The 23,055-nt window shown below is 42.3% G+C and overlaps 1 long non-coding RNA gene across 1 annotated transcript in view; it reads left to right on the top strand.

The window, feature by feature from the left end:
* Positions 1–21,955, top strand: part of LOC141095930 (uncharacterized) — a 73,893-nt gene extending 51,938 nt beyond the window's left edge. Inside the window, exon 2 of the long non-coding RNA XR_012233510.1 lies at positions 21,769–21,955. This is a non-coding gene — a long non-coding RNA (uncharacterized lncRNA). The remainder of the gene's footprint in view (positions 1–21,768) is intronic.
* Positions 21,956–23,055: the final 1,100 nt, after the last annotated feature.

Raw genomic sequence — 23,055 nt, 5'->3', positions numbered from 1 at the left:
ATTCAAGACAGAATGGAGGGGGGAGAGTTTGGTAAGAGGGAGGCCGATTAGAAGAGAGTTACAATAGTCAAGACAAGAATGAATAAGAGAAACAGTAAGAGTTTTTGCGGAGTCAAAAGTAAGAAAAGGTCGAATTCTAGAAATGTTTTTGAGGTGCAGATAACAAGAGCGAGCCAGTGATCGTATGTGGAGGGCAAAGGAAAGCTCGGAGTCAAGTATGACCCCAAGACAGCGGGCATGTTGCTGGGGAGTAATAGTGGAACCACTCACGGAAATGGTAATGTCGGGTATAGGTACATTAGTAGCGGGAGGAAACACAAGGAGTTCAGTCTTTGACAGGTTCAGTTTCAGATATAGTGAGGACATGATGTTAGACATAGCGTTTAGACAATTGCTGGTGTTTTCTAGAAAGGCAGGCGTGATGTCAGGAGAAGAAGCATATAATTGGGTGTCATCAGCATAGTGATGGTACTGGAAACCAAATCTACTGATTGTTTGACCAATAGGGGCAGGTACAGAAGTGGGAGGACCCTACCTTCCCACCCTACATTCTGCAGGATAATGGGGAAGGAGACAGTAGGTTTGGGGGTTGCAGCAGCTCCGGTGCTGGTGAGGTGGCACTGGGGTCATTTCAGGCTGTAAGCTGTTCTGAAGACTTCAGTTTTCAAGTTCTGCTTGAAAGTTTTGAATGTGAGGGATAATCGGATGTGTTGAGCCACAGAATTCTACAGGATGGAGGATACTTTTGAGAAGTGTTGCAGGTAATTGGATGAGGAGCGTACAATTGTGGAGGAGAGGAGGTCTTGAGAGGACCCAAGATTTCGTGGTGGGAGGTATTGGGAGATTAGTTCAGAGTTATATGGGTGAGACAGATTATGAACGTCTTTGCAAGCCAGTGTTAGTAACTTGACATGGATATGTTGTGGAATTGGGAGAGAATGAAAGATTTTGCAGAGAAGAGAAGTGGAGGAGTAGCAAAGATAGAAGTGGATTAGTATGCAGCAGAGAAGGACAAACTGGAGAGGCGCGATGATGCAACGGGAGATGATGAGGTCATAGACCCCACATGGTGCCCCAGCTGCACCGCAAAAGAGGGAACAGGGTGCAAAAGCACCGTGGGGGGCCCTTAGTCAGTAGGTCGGCTGCTACTAGCCACCAAGCCGACGACTTGAGCACACCAAATCCAACTCAAAGTAGTTCGCTGACAATACATGGGTGGTTTGCACACTGTGCAGTCAGAGACTGAATCGAGGCATAAATGCTCTTAACCTGAGCACCACCTGCGTGACAAGGCATTTGAATGCTGAGCATGAGCTGCAGTGGAGTACACACCTGAAAAAACAGGAATGATCTGAGCCTCCTCCTGCTCCATCTTCTGATGCAGTCTTGGCCTTTTCCTCCCCCTTCCGAACAAAAGGTCCTCCTGGCTCTCCCGCAAAGAAAGGATGCGACAGAAACCACCACCAGTAATGTCACCGAGCATCTCCACATCATCCCATTGAATCATTCAGCTGTACATCCCCCAGAAACTTGATCCCATATTCTACATGTGGCCTCACAAGTGAAATAAAGTGAAATAATTTTTTTAGGCCCAGCCACAACTTATACCGACACAGTGGTAGAGTCCAATTATTTTTTTAGGCACAGCCACATCTCGTAAAGACACAGCGGTTGAGTAAAATTATTTTTAGATGGATCAATAGTAAACAGTGGCTTAAAGGGAATCTGACACCCTTTTTTTGACTATCAGCTGCTGGCATTGACATCAGGGGCTTATCTACAGTATTCTGTAATACTGTAGATAAGCTACCGATGTAACCTGAAAGATAAGAAAAACAAGTTAAATTATAGTCACCAGAGGGAGCTGTCCGGTCCGATGGGTGTCGCGGTCCGGCACCTCCCATCTTCTAGCGATGACGTCCTCTTCTTCCCTTCCTGTAGTGGCTCCGGCGCAGGCGCACTGCTCTGCCCTCTTGAGGGCAGAGCAGAATACTGCAGTGCGCAGGCGCCAGACCTCTCCCGACGCCTGCGCACTGCAGGACTCTGCTCTCAACAGGGAAAAGCAGTGCGCCTGCTTCGGAGCCACTACAGGAAGGGAAGAAGAGGACGGCATCTTATAAAGATGTGAGGTGACGGACCGGACCGCCCCCTCAGGTGATTATAATCTAACGTGCTTTTCTTATCTTTCAGGTTACATCGAGGGCTTATCTACAGCATTACAGCATGTGTATCCATATAATTGGCAACTAGGATAACACCTGAGAAAAAAAATGTTTCATTTTTCTCAGTCATATGAGACTGGATTTTCAAGTTTAACAAGTTACAGTTATCTTATGCTGAAGAAACCACGCCTGCATGCAGAGGTCAAAAACCTCAGGAAACGACATTTTCATGATAAGGCATTTCCCTTCAAATTCTAATGACCATTGGAAACTGTATGTGGGTCAGATTTAGGGCCCCTGCCGATGAGCGTATGAGAAATCGACAAAGTTTCACCCAGAAAACTCAACAATTTTTTCTAATTGCCATTCGATTTTCATCTGTATGCCATCATGTTACCCTGTGGGAAAGTTCTAGCCTGACACTACACCTGGGCAAGCAGAGATAGTGTAGTTTTGGAAGTGTAACATTTTTTGAAAGATGCCCATTAAACTGGCATCTGCTGTGTCATTGCACCAACAATCGGCATAGATATGCAAATGAGGTTTGCAACTGCATAATTGGGCATATGAGTGCACTTGCAGCCTATGGCCACGTTCACACATTCAGTAGATCAAGCAGCTCGGTGGCTCAGAGTTTAGAATTGCAGCGCTGGGGTCCTGGGCTCAAATCCCACCAAGGACAACATCTGCAAAGAGTTCGTATGTTCCTCCAGTGCTTTCGTGGGTTTCATCCTGGTTCCCTGGTTTCCTTCCAAAGACATAGTGATAGGGAATTTAGATTGTGAGCCCCAATGGGGACAGTGATGATAATTTTATGTAAAGCGCTGCTGAATATGATAGCGCTATATAAGCAAAGCATAATAAATAATAAAATATATTTGGGCAGTATTTGTAAGTCAATACCAGGAGTGGGTGAAAAATGCTGAAGTGGTGACATGTTTCTATTATACTCTCTTTGATGATTCCACTCCTGATTTTTGTCTACTTGTCTACTTTGCTTCTTGATAAACAACTAAGGCCACGTCGTTCTGTATTTGGTCAGTATTTTACATCAGTATTTGTGAGCCAAAATCAGGAGTGGAACAATCAGAGGAAAAGTATAATAGAAACACGTCACCGCTTCTGTATTTATCACCCACTCCTGGTTTTGGCTTACACATACTGATGTAAAATACTGAATGTGTGACCGTGGCCTAAGACAGCGCCTCTGCTGCATAATGTGATCTCTACTTTCTCCACTGACACGTGGCGCTGAAATGCAAAGATGGGCATCTTTCGTTATGTTTTATACTGACGATGCGTAGGGGTAGTGTTACTGACAGATTCCCTTTAACAAGTGTTTATTATGCCCGGCCTATTGAAAAATCGGCACATGACATTTCACATTGTCTGGCTGAATAAATATAATCCACTTTGCAAAATGATATATATTTTATATAGATCATAAATTATGCACTTTAGCCATGTACAAAAAACCTATCAAATAAACTCTTATGTTTCGTTGAGAACGGTAAATGTAATGTTAGTTAAAAATACTGGTTTTATATCTTCACATTTCATATCTTTTGCTGAAAACCTATAAGCAGTTACAAGCAATATGCAGATGACTATTGCACATGCTGAAATTAAAGGAAAACTGTCGTGTTCAAAAACACTATTTACCTGTGGCTATGGGGCTATCTGCAAATAAATGAACCCTTAAAAACCTGCCGGGAGCTGCAACAACATGGGAAAAATTAACTTACATCATCTCGGCAGCTGATCACTTGCAATTATGTGGTTGTTACAGTTCTGTAATCACATTGATTGACAGCTTGCTCTGCAGCATTCTGCCTTGTTCTGAGTCTCATAGGCTTACATTGTAAAATTGACTTCCAGCTAACACATAAAACTCTGCATGATCCAGTGAGTCAGAATTGAAGTCATGTGGGTCAGAATGGGACCGGAGTGGTGCTGGAAACCGGGGAAGCCTAAAATCATTTAGTATTTTATTGCACTTTCACTATATTTAGACAGGTTTAAAAAGTAAAATTTTTAATGAGAGTGCTTCCTTAAAGGGAATCTGTCACCAGGATTTTGCTACCTCATCTGAGAGCAGCATATTATAGTAAAAGAGATCCTGATTCCAATGATGTATCACTTAGTTTACTGCGTGTAACAGTTGTGACACAATCAGAGTTTTTACATTTAGCGTGAAGCAGAGCTCAAAAAGCTAACCCTACCTACACCAGGCTCTCTGTGTACATTGTCTATTGACAGTAAACTGCTTGTCACAGGAAGGTGCATGGTTAGACTAGCAGTGGCGTGCATGTAAGAAGGTTGTGGGATGCAGTGACGCATGGGAGGCAGAATAAGAGTTAACAATTTATTCAACACAATATAGAAACTCATTGCAGGGAGATAAACAGTTAAATGGTAAAGAGAAATTGTAATATAACAACAGTCCAATTATCAAACTTATCGGGTCCTTATGTTCCTCCACCGCAGATGATCCTTTGGGGGTTGTAACACCGGCAATGGCCGGGGTAGTGTTCACAGATGGGGTCCCACAGATGACGGTCTAACTTCTGGCGGCAACAGGCGGTCTCCAGTTTTTCCCGTTGAGCCCCTAGTCCATGAGCCTGCGCAGCCAAAGACAAGAGAGCTGCAGCAATCCCTGGGTTGAACGTGGGGTGATGTGCACTGTCCGGCAGAAAGGACCGCAGCCTACTGTCCTTTAACCGTCCCTCGCTTTCCTGCACGTGAGCGCTCTTAACTGTCACTGGGCGCATGGCGCTCTATACACTCACTGTCTTGCTAGTGGTACCGGGGGATGTCATCTGTTGTCCGTCGCAGCACTAAAATGCCATCAAATGCCATTAAATGTCATCAATGCACCAAAATGTCATCTCAGTAATGAGAAAATCTGTATTCAATGAAGATTTTACCCCTGAGTTGAGAATTTTGAGAATGAATGATCAGTCCAGGAGAAAGAAGATTTATCTAAGATATATTACAAAGCTTCATATTTTCACTTGTTTATTAAAAAGTAAATAAAAAAAATAAATTGCGCTTATTCTTTAAGCACATAGAATTGTGGGAAGGATCCTTAAAGGGAATCTGTCATCAGATTTTTGCTATCTCATCTGGAAACAGCTTAATGTAGGAAAAAAGACCCTGATTCCAACAATGTATCACTCAGTTTAATGGGTGTAGAAGTAGTGACACAATCAAAGTTTTTAGATGTAGCAGGTAGCAGAGCTCAGAAAGCTGCCCCCGCCCACACCACAGCTATTGTGTACATTGTCTATTAACAGTAAGCTGCTCAGCAGAGGAGGGGGAGTGGTCGCACAAGGGCTCACAAGAGCTGTAGTCTAGACAGTGATAATCTACAGGTGCTAAAACCTTCATTGAATGGAAACAACAGCACACAGACTAAAAGGTGGCACAGGTAGCACATCCCTGAAAACTGTGTCTCAGCCCCTACTTCATGCTGCCCTCAGATTACATAGCAAAAACCTTCTGACATATTGCCTTTAAAAAAAAAAAAAATCAAATGAGCTCATGCGCTACCAGCTACTTAGTTCAACTCTTCCTGGCTGTGATCTTGAAGCCAAGGCAGAATGAGGGCAGCTGATTGGCAGAGATCCCAGCTTTAGGACCCACAGCAATCTAATATTTATCAAATGGATATTTATGTAGACCAGAAAACGTTTGTAATGCCCTCTTTTTGCCACTCAATAAAACAAAGTACTGGAATCTGGAATATTCCCTACATTTTTAATATCTAAATTAAAAACTGAAATACAAAACTCCTAGAATTCAAATGGGCACAATGCTTTTTGAGAAATAATTTGAGAATGACATTTGTAAGGTTGCACAGTTATTTTAAGTATAGATTTCCACAATTACTGTATGATAAGTAGAGAAATTCGGACTATTACAGTGAAGATGGCCAGGGTTTCCTTGCTGGTTATGGAACTGCTGAGCTGTGGTTACTGTTCATGTTATTAACTGGGGGAAGATCACTGCAATAATCAAATCATCTTGGGTAATATTCATCAATCTATCGTAACATCTACCTTGTAGTTTATGAATGGAACGCAGGATCAGGAAGTTCATTCTCCGATGTCGAAAATATTACCATAATTGTTAATACAAATTATACAAAACTCACAATAGGCACCGAAAACCTCAACAAATTGGTTTATCAACCCCTCAAGGCATTCTATATCATCCATAATATTTATTCAGCTGATCTCGGCTATGTAAATTCTAGAACATTACAGTTTCTATATTTAAATTCAGACAAACGCAGCCATGTGTCCTGAGATTACCCTTCTTAATATTCATATTCAGCCATTTACAATAATGCCAGGTTACAAGCTAGCGTTAGGAATTTACTTAAGTCTGTTATTATACGTGATCCGTATAAAAGATCGCAGGATTTATTTACAAGGTAAACCTTTCTATTGTTTGTGTAGTCTTATAGTGTCACCAGGATATGGCATCAATTATGGCATTAGTGATATTTAGTAAAATGATCTTGTCTCTCAATATTCATAACATATCCCAGGCCACATGTGACCACTGATTGGCTGCCACAATGACATGTAGAGCCATCACATCATTGCTGTGGCATTGTGAAAGCTGCAGATCTTTTGGTCTACTTTAGAGATGAGCGACTTTGCCTTTTTTAGGGTCGAGTCGGGTTTCATGAAACCCAACTTTCGCAAAAGTCGGGTCGAACGAAATCGGCCGACTATAGGGAAAAGTCGGAGGCCGACTGAAATACGAAACCCAATGCAAGTCAATGGGGAAGCAAAGTCAGCAGGGAGTGGAGGACAGTAAACACACCTACAGTGCCCATTTCAATGCCAAAAACATCAATTCTTATTACTGAAGCTTGTCAACCTTAATTTACTTCATAATAATAGTTACGCATTGAAAACTGGGGGTTATTTGGCTAAAGTTGTGGGGGGGCAGGGCTGGCTCCAGGTTTTTGAGTGCCCTGGGCCAAAAAGTGTCAGTGTGCCCCTTTAACACATACCACAACTCATGATTCTCCGATACGGCACAGAAATATAGGTATAGTACAATGACAAATACTTCACTGCTTACATGACATGACTGATCTATTTTAAATTGTACAATAGCTGAAAAAAAGGACAGTATATTACTCCATACACTGTTATGGCCACCACATTGTGCGCCATACAGAATAATGAGCCCCATATAAAGTATTTCTCCATACAGAATAATTGGTCATTCACATATAATGTTCCATACAGTATATGATGAGCTCCACATAATGCTCCAGTATATGATGGGCCTCATGGATGATGCTCCAGTGTATGTTGGGCCTAATAAGTCTCTATATATAATGGGCCCCATTTCTAATGATCCAGTGTATCATGTGCCCCATAGATGCTGCTCCAGTGTCTGATCTGCCCCATTTATAATGCTCCAGTATATGATGGGCCTCATGGATGATGCTCCTGTGTATGATGGGCCCTAATAATGCTCCTTATATAATGGGCCCCATTTCTAATGCTCCACTGTATAATGTGCCCCATAGATGCTGCTCCAGTGTCTGATCTGCCCCATTTATAATGCTCCAGTATATGATGGGCCTCATGGATGATGCTCCAGTGTATGATGGGCCCAAATAATGCTCCATATATAATGGGCTCCATTTCTAATGCTCCAGTGTATAATGGGCCCTGTAAATACTGCTCCAGTGTCTGATGTCCCCAATCTGGAATGCTCCAGTATATAATGGGCCTCATGGATGATGCTCCAGTGTATGATGTGCCCTAATAATGCTCCATATATAATGGGCCCCGTTAATGCTGCTCCAGTGTCTGATATCCCCCATTTGGAATGCTCCAGTATATGATGGGCCCCATTTTTAATTAACCCAGGCATGGTATGTGAAAAGAGCTCCATGGAGTAATCTGAAGTGTGTGCTGCCACATCCTTCACTTTTGTGGTGGGTGATGGACACAAGGAAAGGGGTTGCTCCTGACCAGAAGCCTGCACTTATGACTCAATGCTTGAATTTTTTTAAACTTCAGAAGAGGAGGCGATAGAGCTGGAGGTTGTTTCAGCAATGTAAGGCAAAAACAGTTGCTGATGCTCCGGCTTTAAAAGCAGTCTACGTACTCCCAGAAAACAGAGCCTTACAGGCTTTTCAGAGCTACACCATGACGCAGGCTCAACACCTCCTGCATTAGCTGCTATTGTGTTTTTGGCACTACCAGCAGATGCACCACTACCACCATCAGTACCAGGTGGCCCCCCACGTCCGCATCCTCTTCCACCATACTTCCTCATGTTTTGGAAAATGGACCCAAAATACCAGCAGATATATGGTACTGTATCAGAAGCGTACAGCTCTACACAGTCTAGGGATAACAGTAAATCTCCGTATATATTTCATGAGTCATACACAGACGCTCACAGGTTCAGTATGGATTACCCAATAAAATAAAAAGTTGAAAAAGGTACAGTATCACCAGATACAAGGTATATATAGTATAGTGTAAACATTTTAAATCTCCGTATACATTTCAGGAGGCAGACACAAATGCTCTCAGGCCCAGTATGGATTACACAAGAATATGAAAGGCTGTAAATGGGTAATGTAACACAAGCGTACAGCTGTATACAGTGTTGGGGTAATCTTAAAGCTCCTAATATATTGCCAGAGTAACAGACAGACGTTCACAGGCTCATTATGGATTACACCAGAATCTAAATAGCTAAAAAGGTTACTGTATCAGAAGCGTAGAGCTTTATACAGTGTTGGCCAAATTTGAAATCTCGGTAAATATTTCCGGAGTCACCCTCAGATGCTCACTAAGTCTGGGTTTGACCATAATAAAAAATGTTGTAAAAAAGCTACTGGATAACAAGATAGCAAGTATATATATTAAAGGGTACAATTTAAATCTCCGTATACATAGTCCCGTAGTCACTCTCAGACGCTTACTCAGTATGGATTTGACCATAATACTAAATGTCGAACAAAGGTACTGTATAACAAGATACAAGCTGTATCGAGTATAGGGTAAAAATTGGTATCTCCTATTCACTGTATATATAGAAGGCGTAAAGCACACACACTCACTCACTATGGATGATACCGTAGCACAAAATTTTGAACAAAGGTACTGTATCAGCACATACCAGGTGTATCCAGTCTAGGGGTAATTGTAAATTTCTGTCTATACTTCCGGAGTCAGACACAGACACTATGTGCAAAAAATAAAGGTAACCAGCTCACCTGCTTTCTTGGCTAGTAGTGGTGCATGGAAGCTCGGATATTTTGTGAAGCCACATGTGGAGTAAATCAATAATGAAAAAAAAAGCTTCCAGCTTCCAAATATACAAAAATTTATTTAAGGCATAAGAACAAGGATAAACGCACATGCCCCATCATAGCGGAAAGACACAGCAACGCGTGTCGAATAATATGTTCTTTTTCAAGCTCAAAAAAAGAACATATTGTTCGATATGCGTTGCTGTGTCTTTCCGCTATGAAGGGGCATGTCCGTTTATCCTTGTTCTTATGCCTTGAATAAATTTTTGTATATTTGGAAGCTGGAACTTTTTCATTATTGAGACACAGACACTCACAGGCTCATTATGTATTACACCAGAATTTAAGAAGTAGAAAAAGGGAAAGGTAGTCGAAGCGTACGACAGTATACAGTGTTGTGGTACTTTTAAATCTTCGTATATATTTCAATCTCAGTAAGCCAGTCCAGACTCTCCGCTACTGGAAACTACATGGATACAAGTACAGACGGAAAGTCGAGTGTTTGCAGAAATTTGGGAATTACTCATCGTGGGAAAACCTCCCGGTATAAGTTGCAGAGGCGATGCAGACCCTCAATTACTGTCTCTGTGGAGACAGCAAAAACGGTTCTTTGTGAAGAAAGGATTGCTTTATCGCAGTAGCGTGGATCACACCACCGTTACTTATCTCCATCAAATTGTGATCACAGGGAGAGATGTAGACATGGTCCTCACTGCCTATCATGATGTGTCTGGTCATTTTGGAGTGCAAAAGACAGAAGTCACAGGCCGTAGGCGATTCTATTGGATTGGCATGAGAGGAGACATTGAAAAATGGTGGCAGGAATGTCACACGTCTGTGACTATCACAACTGTGAAAGGAGATCATAAAGCACCACTGCATCCGCTTGTAAGTTGACGTCCATTACAAATGGTAGCCATTGATCATCTGAAGGTAGAGGCCAGCAGGACAGGCCATAGCTACATCTTAAACATCATCGATCAATACACCAAATTTCTAGTGGCCGTCCCTGTGAAGGATTTAACTGCCCAGACTACACAGCGGTGGAGCAGGGAGAGGTAAGTATTGCAACTTGCAAGTGCTGTGGCCATGACCAAGCAGGGGGGGCACACTCGTGGTCGACAGTACTGGCACAGGGCCCCTCATAGTACGCTGGTGTGTCTGATGGCGAGTGGCCCCCCACCGTCAGAGACACTGTATTGTACTAGGAGGGGGCCTGTGCCAGTGCCATAGGCCATCAGTGGGCCCATCCACCTGTTCAGAGCAACGGCACTTGCCCGGGTGCGCCAGGTGTTGACCCCAGCCATTGGGGGGTGGGTGGGCAGCCCACTTAGGGAGGTTTAAAAAATGGCATATGTTGATGTGTTGGCTGGACATTCAGCTGCTGCAAAGGGCGGAATTGGGCAAGTCCGAGGAAGAGGAGGACAAAAGCGAGGCAGTTTTCTGGCAACCTATGTGTCATCAGGGGAAGGTGGGACAAAATCCTTTGAAACCCATGCATGGTTCATTTTAATGAAGGTTAGATCATCAACATCTTGGGTCGACAGATGGGTCCTTTTTTCTGTCAGGATTGATCCAGCAGCACAGAAGACTCTTTCAGATAACACACTAGCAGCAGGGCAAGCGAGCTCCTGTAAGGCATATAGTGCCAATTCAGGCCAGGTGTCCAGTTTAGAGGCCCAATAGTCAAAGGGGAATGACCTGTGAGGGAGAACATCGATATGGGAGGAGAAGTAGTTTGTAACCATAGTTGACAACTGCTGTCTCCTGTCACTTTTAATCGATGCAGTATTAGCTGTCGTGTGAGCGATACTTGAGAAATCATTCCACAACATGGTCATTAAATCTCTGTCTCCAACGCCACTTCGGCTGTGTGCACCACGAACACCACTTCCATTGTGCCCACTACGGCTCGTGGGAGAACCAGCACTGCTGCTGTGTGCTGGGAAAGCCTCAAACAAACAGTTTACCAGAGTTGCTTGTTTGTTAGCCAATATTATCTCTAGGTTCTCCTGTGGCATGATGTTGTGTAATTTGCCTTTGTAGCATGGATCGAGGATGCTGGCCAGCCAGTAGTCATCATCCCTCATCATTTTGGCAATGCGGGGGTCCCTTTTTAGGATCCACAAGGCATAATCGCACATGTGGGCCAATGTTCCAGGTGACAATGCTGCACTGCCACTGCTGAGTGGAGGAGCGCTCTCTGGCAAATCCACATCCCTACAGTCACGCACAAACACTGTACCTGACCTTGGAATGCCAACATTTTCTCTTGCCCCCTGAGAAGCATACTCCTGCCCAAAATAATCATCCCCCTCATCCTCATCCTCCTCCTCTTCCTCTTCTTCCTCCACCTCGTCCAGGACAGTTCCCTGACCAGACAATGGCTGACTGTCATCAACGCTTCCCTCCTCATCCTCCTCCGCTGCAGACGCCTGATTCTTAATGTGCGTCAAAGTTTGCATGAGCAGACGCATAAGTGGGATGCTCATGCTTATGATGGCTTCGTCTGCGCTTACCAGCCGTGTGCATTCCTCAAAACACTGAAGGACTTTACAGAGGTCTTTCAGCTTTGACCACTGCACACCCGAAAATTCCATGTCTTCCCTCAAACGGCCCTGGCCATGCCTACTGGTCCATGCATCTGTTGTGAGGTGCACCTTTCCACTCACTGACTGTTTTAGTGCATGGACAATGCGGCCTTTCACATGCCGGTGGAGGGCAGGGATGGCTTTTCGAGAAAAGAAGTGCCAACTGGGTAGGTCATAGCATAGGCCATGAGCTCGTGGAACGCTTCGCTTTCAACCCAACAGTAGGGCATCATCTCTAATGAGATTAGTTTGGCAATGTAGGCGTTCAAACACAGTGTACGCGGATGAGAGGATGAGTACTTTCTTGTCCTACTCAGAGTGTCTGGTAGGGTTGAGCTGGACTGGAGAGATGCATATGGGGGAAGTAGCGGTGGACCGGACGGAGTGAGAGGGGATTGGTGATGGTATTGGTGTTGATGGCCTAGATTCAGTGTTGTATTGCAAAACCATTGTGATTCCCTGAGTGCTTTGGCCTTGCGATGACACCGCCACATTTAGTGCTGGTGATGTGCTTAACGGTGGCGGTGGTCTTACAGTGGGGGAAGCGATGGAGCATTGCTGGCTACCTTCAGTCGAAGCAGGTGCACATGTGCTACCTGAGGTTTTGTAGTCCACGCTTGCAAGTGCATGTTGATTAAATATCTAAGCATGCAACTGGTATTCAAATTTCTGAGTTGTTTACCTCGGTTAAAGGTCCTTCCGCACTTCTTACAGGTAACCTTTGCCTCATCAGAAGGATTTTGGACAAAGAAGTGCCACACTGCACTATTCCTAATATGGTATACATTTTCTGGCCTTGCACGCTGTGCTAAGTTGACCATCTGCCCAAGCTGTCCTGCAACTCTTTTAGTTTTTGGTCCACGTTTTTGGACAACTACGGGCCTGCCAGATAACCGCTGCTGCGATGTCAATGCCTAATGCGGATCCTTCTCCTTATCTGAACTATTGCCAACGCCACCCTCCTCCCCCAATGGATGCTTATCTGGGTCAAGAACTGGGTCATCCATCACCTCCTCTTCAAAGTCATCTGCACCTTCCTCTTTACCTTCCTCTATGTCACTGTGTAAGGTAGTATAGTATGCGGGATGGGGCACCTGAGTTTCATCAGGGTCAGATTCTGGATCAATAGACTGCGAGGGCAATGTAGTGCTCTGGGTTAATGTACCAGCAGAATCATCTAGCAGTGGCTGTGCATCAGTGCACTCCATGTCAGATTCATCTTGGACTGGGGAATTCAGGATTTGACTGGATAGCCCAGGCATGGTATGTGAAAAGAGCTCGATAGAGTAATCTGAAGTGTGGGCTGTCGCATCCTTAACTTTTGGTGGGGGTGAAGAACACAAGGAAAGGTGTTTTTCCTGACCAGAACCCTGCACTGACGACTCCGTGCTTGCAGGTTTCGAACGTTCAGAAGAGGAGGCAATAGAGCTGGTGGCTGTTTCGGCAATGTATGCCAAAACCTGTTCCTGATGCTCCAGCTTTAAAAGCAGTTTTCCTACTCCAAGAAAAGGTAACCTTACAACCTTCTTGGGCCAGAGGATGACGCAGGCTCAACACCTCCTGCCTTAGCTGCTATTGTGCTTTTGCCAGAACCAGCCGATGCACCACCACCATCAGTACCAGCTGCGCCCCCCTGCCCACGTTCGCGGCCTTTTCCACCATACTTCCTCATGTTTGGGAAAATGTACCAAAAATACCAGCAGAGAGATGGTACTGTATGAGGAGCGTCCACCTGTATAAGGTGTATTAAAAAAATTAAATCTACGTATATATTTTGTTAGTCACAGACGCTCACAGTATGTATTTGACCTTAATCCAACAAGCATATATACGGAACTGTATCAGAAGTGTACAGCTGTATACGTTTTTTGTGTAACTAACAATATCCGTATATGTATTTACGGAGTGTCACACAAACACACGCTGACTCTGTATAGATGTGACTGTAATGCGAACGGCAGATATACAATACTGTTTGAGAATTGGACAGCTCTATACGGTGTGTGTATCGAAAATTGTCAATCTCCGTCTATTTTTATACGGACTGACACACGCTGTCTCTGTCTAGTTTTGACCATAATCAAACAGCAGATATATGAAACTGTTTGAAAAGCAGACAGCTCTCTAAGGCGTAGGTCTGGAAAAATGGAAAATCTCCTCTGCTTGTTTTTCTAGAGTCACACCCAGATAGCTTCTATTTGTCCATGATACAAGGCGATACACGGTAGTGTGTGAGGAGCATACACCGCTATATGGTGTCTGTATGGAAAATTGTCAATCTCCGTCTATTTTTATAAGGACTGACACACGCTGTCTCTGTCTAGTTTTGACCGTAATCAAACAGCAGATATACGAAACTGTTTGAAAAGCGGACAGCTCTATAAGGTATAGGTCTGGAAAAAAGGAAAATCTCCTGGACTTGTTTTTCCAGAGTCACACCCAGATAGCTTCTATTTGTCTGTGATACCAGCCGGTACACAGTAGTTTGTGAGGAGCGTACAGCGCTATATGGTGTGTGAAAAAATGAACGCTCAGTAACTCACCAGAACAAAATAATAAAAGTTGGAGTGCTTTGAAAAAAGCAGTTTGAACAGCAGTGTGCACACAGCTATGCAGCTAGCAGGTAGCCTTAAAGGGCAGTCTAATCACCACCAGCGCTGCTGCACACAACAAAAATCCTCCCCTTTCACTGCACACTAACTGTACAGTGAAAAGCACTATCAGCAGAAGCAATTTTGTTTTTCTTCTTCCCTACCTAACGCTCTCCCTATTCAGAATCATCATCATCAGCAGCAGCAGCAGCACCTCTCCCTATTCTAAGATCGGCAGAAGTAAGATGGCGGTCGGCAGTCACCGCCTTTTATAACCACTGTGACGCCACACAAAGCCAGCCAATCACTTCAATGCCCTTCTCTAAGATGGTGGTGGCCGCTGCCCATGTCATCGCGTTGCCCACAGTGTGCGTCCTCCATCATTGGCTGAGAAAAGGCACTGGAAGCATTATTTGAAACGCGACTTTGGTGGTCTGATCGGCGACCTCATGGCCGACCTCACACTATGGTCATCGGCGAAATCCGACTTTAGCTAAAGTCGGCGTTTTTTGAATTTGACCGACCCGTTTTGCTCAACTCTAGTCTACTTCATTTTGTCGGTCAGGTTTTTAAGTGATCTCTTGATTGAGAGCAGGTATGGCAGTAATCAGGTCTGCATATGGCTAGGGAATTTGATCTCAGCTTTCCAAAGATGTGATAAAGCACAGCAATTTATATTTTAAGGGGGCGGCAATTACTTTTTCACACTGCACACGTGCCGCCCACACAATGATGGCGGTGGCGGCAAGGGGTATTAAAAAGGAGGCAGGTCACTGAATATTTAGTTCAGATAGTGTAGGGACGGTCAAACAATGGAGCACCAGCCGTGCGCTCCCTTCTGACCGGGTTTTTACTCAGAACTGAATATTTAGTGACATGTACAAGAATCAGAAGAGGCTAGTAAGGGGATGGAGAATCAGAAGAAGACCTTGTCCCCACATCCACCCCCAAAGCACACAGAAGCACAGAACACGTCATTTTATGAAAACTTCATAAGGCTGCAACATCATTAACCCCTTTCCTACATTATACATACTATTCCGTCCATGTGACCTGGGACCTAAGTCCCAAGGACTGAATAGTACGTCATAGCGATCACAGCCGGGTGTCAGCTGATTATCACAGCTGACACCCGTCACTATGTGTCAAGGGCAGTCACGGACCGCCCCGGCACATTAACCCCCGGCACACTGTGATCAAACATGATCGCAGTGTACCGGAGGATCAGGGAAGCATCGGCAGGGAGGGGGCTCCCTCCGTGCTTCCCTGAGACCCACGCAGCAGCATGATGTGCAGCACTGCTGTGGGGGCCTCCTTCCCTGCAGGTCCCCGGATCCAATATGGTGGCGGGGACCTTCGGGGGCCTGCAGGGAGGCGTCTTTCTCACTGCCTGCAGAACGCAGGCATGAGAAAGCCTCCAGCAGTGCCTTCAGATCGCTGTTGCGCAAACTACCCTTGGGAGTAAAGGGGTTAAAGAGAACCTGCCATCAGGATTTAGCCCTATGAACTAAAGGCATGTCCATAACTGCGCTGTGATGCTGATTAATCTGATACCTGATGTGAAGGGATCCACTCAGGGACTGATTATTCATCAGGTATTAGATTAATCAGCATCACAGCGCAGTTATGGACATGCCTTTAGTTCATAGGGCTAAATCCTGATGGCAGGTTCTTTTTAATGGTGTTGCAGCCTCCATGGCCTTTCAAAAAAGTTGTGTATATAATGACAGAACATGTGGCACTTAGCATGCACACAGGTGGACTTCCTTTCACTAAGCATGTGACTTGTAAAGGGAATTGCTTGCACCAAAAATTTTTTAGGGCCTTCATAGCAAAAGGGGTGAATACATATGCACATGCCAATTTTTAGTTATTTGATCCTATAAATTTAGTTTAGGCCTATATTTATATTTATTAGTGTTGATGCTTCACACACAGATTGGATTACAAAAATGTTTACTGTAACAAAATAGGTAAAACGTCAAGGTGCTGAATACTTTCGCAAGCCATTCTATATCAGTGAAATTTCTTTAGTTAGATCCCAGTAATTTCTATGTCTTAAAGGGAATCTCTCACCAGTTTTTGATACCTCATCTGAAAGCAGCATAACTTAGGAAAATTGTTGGAATATGTTTGGTGCAACAACTCCATTCCTGTCTATGAGTGTTTAGTTGCTAGATCTGTATGCTGTTCATAAAGTTAAAAAAAACTCCCAGAGGCTCACACAGGGAGAGCATGTGACTGTACTTTTTGTTTTTCCTATGTCTGTGTATGAGAGAAGCAGCCTGCTGTAGATTGCTGGACAGATAGAGACATTCAAATGATTTGTTCCTGATCTATTAAGTTTATCATATATTGTTCCTGTTTGTTCCTGAATAAAGAAGCTCTGTTGTCACACGCTTGGCGAGTATCCTGAATAATCCGCTGCCAACAAAAATAGATCCCAATTCCAGTGATGTATTACTTAATCAGATGCAGCAGTTGCGATACCATCAGAGTTCTAACATCTAAAATGAAACAGAGCTGAGAAAGTTGCCCCCGCCCACACTAGGCTCCCTACGTACATTGTCTGTTGACAGTAAGCTGCTTATCATAGGAGGGGTTATTGTCGGACTGCTTGACACGAGATCTGTAGTCACAGCAATGATAATGTTTTAGAGATAAAACCTTTACTGTAAATAAACAACAGCACACAGCCTAATAAGTGACACATTGCTGAAATCTGTGTTTTAAACCCTATATCATACTGTCCTCAAATTAGATAGCAAAAACCTGCTGACAGATTCCCTTTAATCACTTGGAAACACAGACAATTTTCTTTTGTTCACTTTCATTTTGATACTACATTTATATGCTGTGGGTGAAATATGTATTGAACATGTCACCAATTTTCTAAGAAATTATATTTCTGTGCTGTTGACATGAAATACTCATGAGATGTCTGTAAGAACCCAGCTAATCCACACAGGCATAGTAATTAAACCATAGATGTCCAGAAATTTTTTATAAGGGCACATTCACATGTTCAGTATTTGGTCAGTATGTTACATCAGTATTTGTAAGCCAAACCCAGGAGTGGGTGAGAAATGCAGAAGTGGTGACGTGTTTCTATTATACTTTTCCTCTGATTGTTCCACTCTTGGTGACTTACAAATACTGATATAAAACACTGACTAAATACACAATGTGTGAATGTGGCCTAATAATGAGAAAACCCATGTGATTCTAGTACTTTGGCTTGCTGTATTGAGTACTATTTGCAGTCGGGTGTTCTATGGAGCCTGGAAGGCAAGCCGCATAGTAAATCCCTGAGTGGTGCATTGCTTGGAATTGTGTTGGATTTCCAAAAAATAACTGCATGAAAGTATGACGCACTATGAAAACTCTATTACATATTCACTCTCCTGTGTGAACCTCTCTCAAAGCTTAGTTTGTTAACTGTTTGTTTTTTCTCCTTGTGTGTTATGTCAATTACAGAATTTAATGACTTCTTATGATGTTGAGATTGGGGTCACATAACTATTTATACAAGAAAGATATATATCTTTGTACCGTGTTAGCTAGTAGCTAGAAAAATATTCAGAATTGAAAGTCCTCAGTGGTTGATATCTTTTAATGGCTAACTGAAAAGATGATAACAAATTGCAAGCTTTCGAGACTACTCAAGTCTCTTCATCAGGCTAGACTAATACAACATCTGAAAAATCACATATTTATACACAACACGGCACAGAAATAATGCAATAGATAAGAAAAGTGATGTGAGGCAGAACTGTCACTATGGGAGAATGATAAACAGTTGTGGTCATCCCAGGTACATTCAGCTGCATCACATCTAATGTGGTGTACTTAATTAATTGTACTAAATGTCCAACTGGAGGTCTGTATGTAGGGGAAACAGGGCAAAAGCTTAGAACAAGGATGAATCCTTACCACCACACAATGAGAGAAAAAAGAATGGATCTACATGTGGCCAAACATTTGTATGCCTGATCACAGCACCATGGACATGAAATTACTTGTATTAAAAGCTAACTTCAAATCTCAGAGATACAGAAGAATCTGGGAGTATAAAATCATGACAACCTTTGACACACTCAGTGCAGGAATTAATGTGTTGCATGGATTTATGTCTTTTTACATCATTTAAGGAGTTTGCTCCTCAGACCTTGTGGGGTCATCACAACACAGAACCAGACCCCAATCAGAGGGCAATAAAACTTTCACTCCTTATCTATGAAACTAGGGCCACAACTGTTTATCCCTCCTAACATAATGATAGTTTTGCGTCACGTCACCTGTCTTATCTATTGCATTATTTTCTCTGCTGTGTTGCGTATAAATATGTGATTCTTCAGATTTTGTATTAGTCTATGCCTGATGAAGAGACCAGAGTAGTCTCAAAGCTTGCAATTTGTTACCATCCTTTCAGTTAGCCATTAAAAAGATATCTATTTATATAAATTATAACCATAAACTAGCATTGCATATGATTCCCTGTTTACCAAAAGCATAATGAAGAGGAAAATGGCAAAACATATTATGAAGAGCTATGTTTCCATTTAACAGTAAATGTACGTAATGGCTACAAGAGCAAATTCTAATATAAATATGACATAAAGCTACAATTCCCATGCAATGCTCTATTGAGTAGTTAATCAGTTTAGCTTCTATGTTTGCGCTCTTTAATGATGAAGACATTGATTGCTGGGCAGTCATTATGAGAGTTAATGATTTCTGTGAAAATATTTAAATATATTTCAGGTCTGCTCAGAATGCCGCTGCAGCTCTTTTCAGGGTCAGCCATGATTTCCATATCTATGCACATACTGTCAGCTTCTTCTCTGTGTTGTCTATTATTTGCTTTTGACATTGGGACTTGTTCCATCTTCCATTAATTATATGTCAAGATTTTTTGCAAATCATTGTTTCTATGCATTTTATGGTAATGAGATTCCTACACTAAGCTTCAATACATCTTTCTATCAGATATATTTTATAAAAGAGTTGATCTTTTGAATGAACTATATATTGTTAAGATGATGGAAATTCTCAGGAGTAGAGATGAACAATACGTGAGTTTTCTATTAAGAAAAAGTCAGATATATGAAAATGTACAGTACGCTGAAATGCTGGAATGTGGATCCATATTTCAACTTCTATTATCTTATATGAAGCAAATACAGAACTGTAATTAAAAAAAAATCTTATTTACACTGAATTACCAGAAAAGCAAGTTTGTACAGATTCACTCAACTTCACTTAGAAGCACTTTTGAGAAAAGTTTCACACGAGCATAACATGGTCATATATTTCCAGCCATAAGACAACTGCAAACAACTGCAAATCCAAGCCAGAATAAAGAACTACTAGCTTGGAATAACCTCATCATAGATACCTTATGATGCAAATAATTCAAGTCTTTGGACCTGGTCTACGTAAATACTGTATATAACTTAATTGAGGAAAAAATTCACTATATGGACCACTGAAGAGTCATTTTTATATGTCATCCTTCTATTAACACCCCATAAGCTCAGTGATATGATAATATAATGTAACCTCCAGGCTTAATATACTATTGAAAACTTGAGTCTGAACTGAGTCTCAGTTCAGACTCCAGTTTTTTATTCATTTCATTGTGCATTCAGTGCATATATGGGTGTGACCGCCCTCTTTCTGTGCTGGGAAAACCATCCTGTCTGGCCTATGCTTTTACTAGTGGTTCAGCCACTCGATCCTTGTTCACATTCACGTCACTTGGCAAGTGAAAAGGTTTTAAATACCAGAGTAGGGACTGTCCCACAAGGGTTGCCATGACGTGGCGGGATGGCTTATACATTATTTTGATCAAAATTATGTTTACTAAATACCCTTATTATTATTATTATTACCTTTATGCATTATTTGCAGTTAATTTTTTACTTTTTAGTTCAGGATATTTGTGTTTTTTGCTTTCTGTTTTCTCTGGTTAACGGTCATGTGTTAATATGCACTTACATTGTGCATACACATTAACTTACTTTTCTCAGTTCAGACTCCAGTTTTTTATTCATTTCATTGTGCATTCAGTGCATATATGGGTGTGACCGCCCTCTTTCTGAGCTGGGAAAACCATCCTGTCTGGCCTATGCTTTTACTAGTGGTTCAGCCGCTCGATCCTTGTTCACATTCACGTCACTTGGCAAGTGAAAAGGTTTTAAATACTAGAGTAGGGACTGTCCCACAAGGGTTGCCGTGATGTGGCGGGATGGCTTATACATTATTTTGATCAAAATTATGTTTACTAAATACCCTTATTATTATTATTACCTTTATGCATTATTTGCAGTTAATTTTTTACTTTTTAGTTCAGGATATTTGTGTTTTTTGCTTTCTGTTTTAATATACTATTGGGCTATGTCCACACAGAGTTTTCGTACGTACCACTTCTTTGAAGTGTATTCAAATCGAATTTGCTCCAAACTAGGTACTGTCAAATATCAAAAGGCTGCAAAAACTACTTGAATCAAACAAAATTTAAGATTATATATTCTTAAATTCTTATGGATCTCTTCATTTTTTGGGGGGACTCTCTAGCCCCGAAAAAGGTTTATGAACTGTAATAAGCTGTATTTTTAGTGCACAAAATTACGCAGAAGAAAAAAACTAAATAAATACTTATCGTGAGAACTTTGCCGACAGCACAATTGTTTATGCCCAGTTCTTTATCAGCCATGGAATTGTTCTGCAGGATTTGGCAAATTCATAGAAGATGAGTCTCTATTGCAGAATTTAGCTGTGGATATGGGATGTGTAATTTTACATTTAGCTCTTCAGAGCCTATAATGAATTCGAGGAGCGCACATTTGTGAAATCGTTCTTGCTTCCGATATTCTGATTAATAAAGATGAACGTAAACTTTACATTCCGCACGTCTCACACAGCTCATCTGAATAATGCTTTGTCCAGCAGAAAGTAAACAGGACATTATCTGCTCCTTAACTCGCCATTACTCTGCTCCAGAATTGGATCATGTATCCGGTATACTTATTAGATAGTAATGGTGTTAGGTGCCGGAGCAATTATCATTTTGCATTGTTTGCAGAGAATGCAATGATTATTTCCATATCTCTTTGCAGTAAATCGGTTTCATTGCCCAACAAGGGATGATTTTGATATGCCTGAAAGTCAAGTCAAGCACAGAAAAACGCATCAAGATTGCTCTGTTGAGACCTGTTTAAGTGATATTAATAAGGAGCACCTCATGTGGCATCCATAACTAAATTCAAAGGAGCAATAAACTCATAATAAATGTGATCTAACCGATGCGCTTGTTAAGTGTTCCTTCCAAATGTAAAATTGTAAACGGTATATGACATTCATACAGTAGATAAATAAGATATTTCTGAAAAAATCTCTTAAAGGGAACCTGTCACCAGAAAAAACGCTATTAACCTGCTCATGTGGGGTTAATCTGCAGGTTAATAGTGTTATTAATCTGCCCAGTGCTCACCCCCGAATGCCACAGGGAGAAAATGAACTTTATTCCCTCTGGCAGCGTTTGGGGTTCAGTCATGTGGGTCGCGCCGGTGCAGGTTCAGTCACCGCTCTGACAATACAGAACATCGACTGAGACCATGCCCCCAATCGTGACTGACAGCAGGCCCAAATAGTGAGATGCTGCCAGTCAGTGATAGGTGCACAGTTACAGCTCGGCATGCTCAGAGTGGTGACAACCTGCGCCGGCTCTGCCCCATGACAGAAACTCAAAGGCTGAAGGGGAGACAAAGTTCATTTTCACCCCACAGCGTTTAGTTAAGTGCAGGTGGCAGGCTGGTTAGTAATGCTATTAACCTGCAGATTAACCTTATCTCTGCCTTTCTTCCGGTTACAGGTTTCCTTTAAGAGCTGTTCCCTTAAAGTGAACCTGCCGCCATGTAAATGCAGTCCAATCTTTTTGCACCATGCCACAGACCAGGGAGAGCAAACATTTGTCAAGCGCCAGGTGTCACAGACAAAATCATTTTCTAGCACCAGTCTAACAATGATTTATTTGATTTCATGCCACTGGTTTGGTGAGCAAGCAAAAGTGATGAGAGCAAAGTAATTATTACATTGATTACACAGCTTTTATTTCCACACTAAACCATCATATATTGTTTCTGGTTTTGCTTTTTTATTATTCATGATGAGTAAGGGCGGACACATGCCAGAAACGCGATGGATGTTTTCTATGTAATATATGCAATAATACAACATGCTGTTTTTTAAATCAAGATGGAATAAAATTTGGATTTTTTTATAAAGGAATTGGGTTGCAAAGTTTTCTCTACTCTTTCCATTAAACCATCATGTAACATACAAAGCCATGCTCTACCTATCTGAGACACTCTAATGAGGACAAAACGAAGCGTGGTGCATACGGT

The sequence above is a fragment of the Dendrobates tinctorius genome, unplaced genomic scaffold (assembly GCF_039654945.1).
Source record: "Dendrobates tinctorius isolate UK_male_01 unplaced genomic scaffold, ASM3965494v1 ptg000070l, whole genome shotgun sequence".
NCBI classification, from domain to species: domain Eukaryota; kingdom Metazoa; phylum Chordata; class Amphibia; order Anura; family Dendrobatidae; genus Dendrobates; species Dendrobates tinctorius.
The sequence above is the reverse complement of the archived record's forward strand: the minus strand, read 5'-3'. Positions and strand labels throughout refer to the sequence as shown.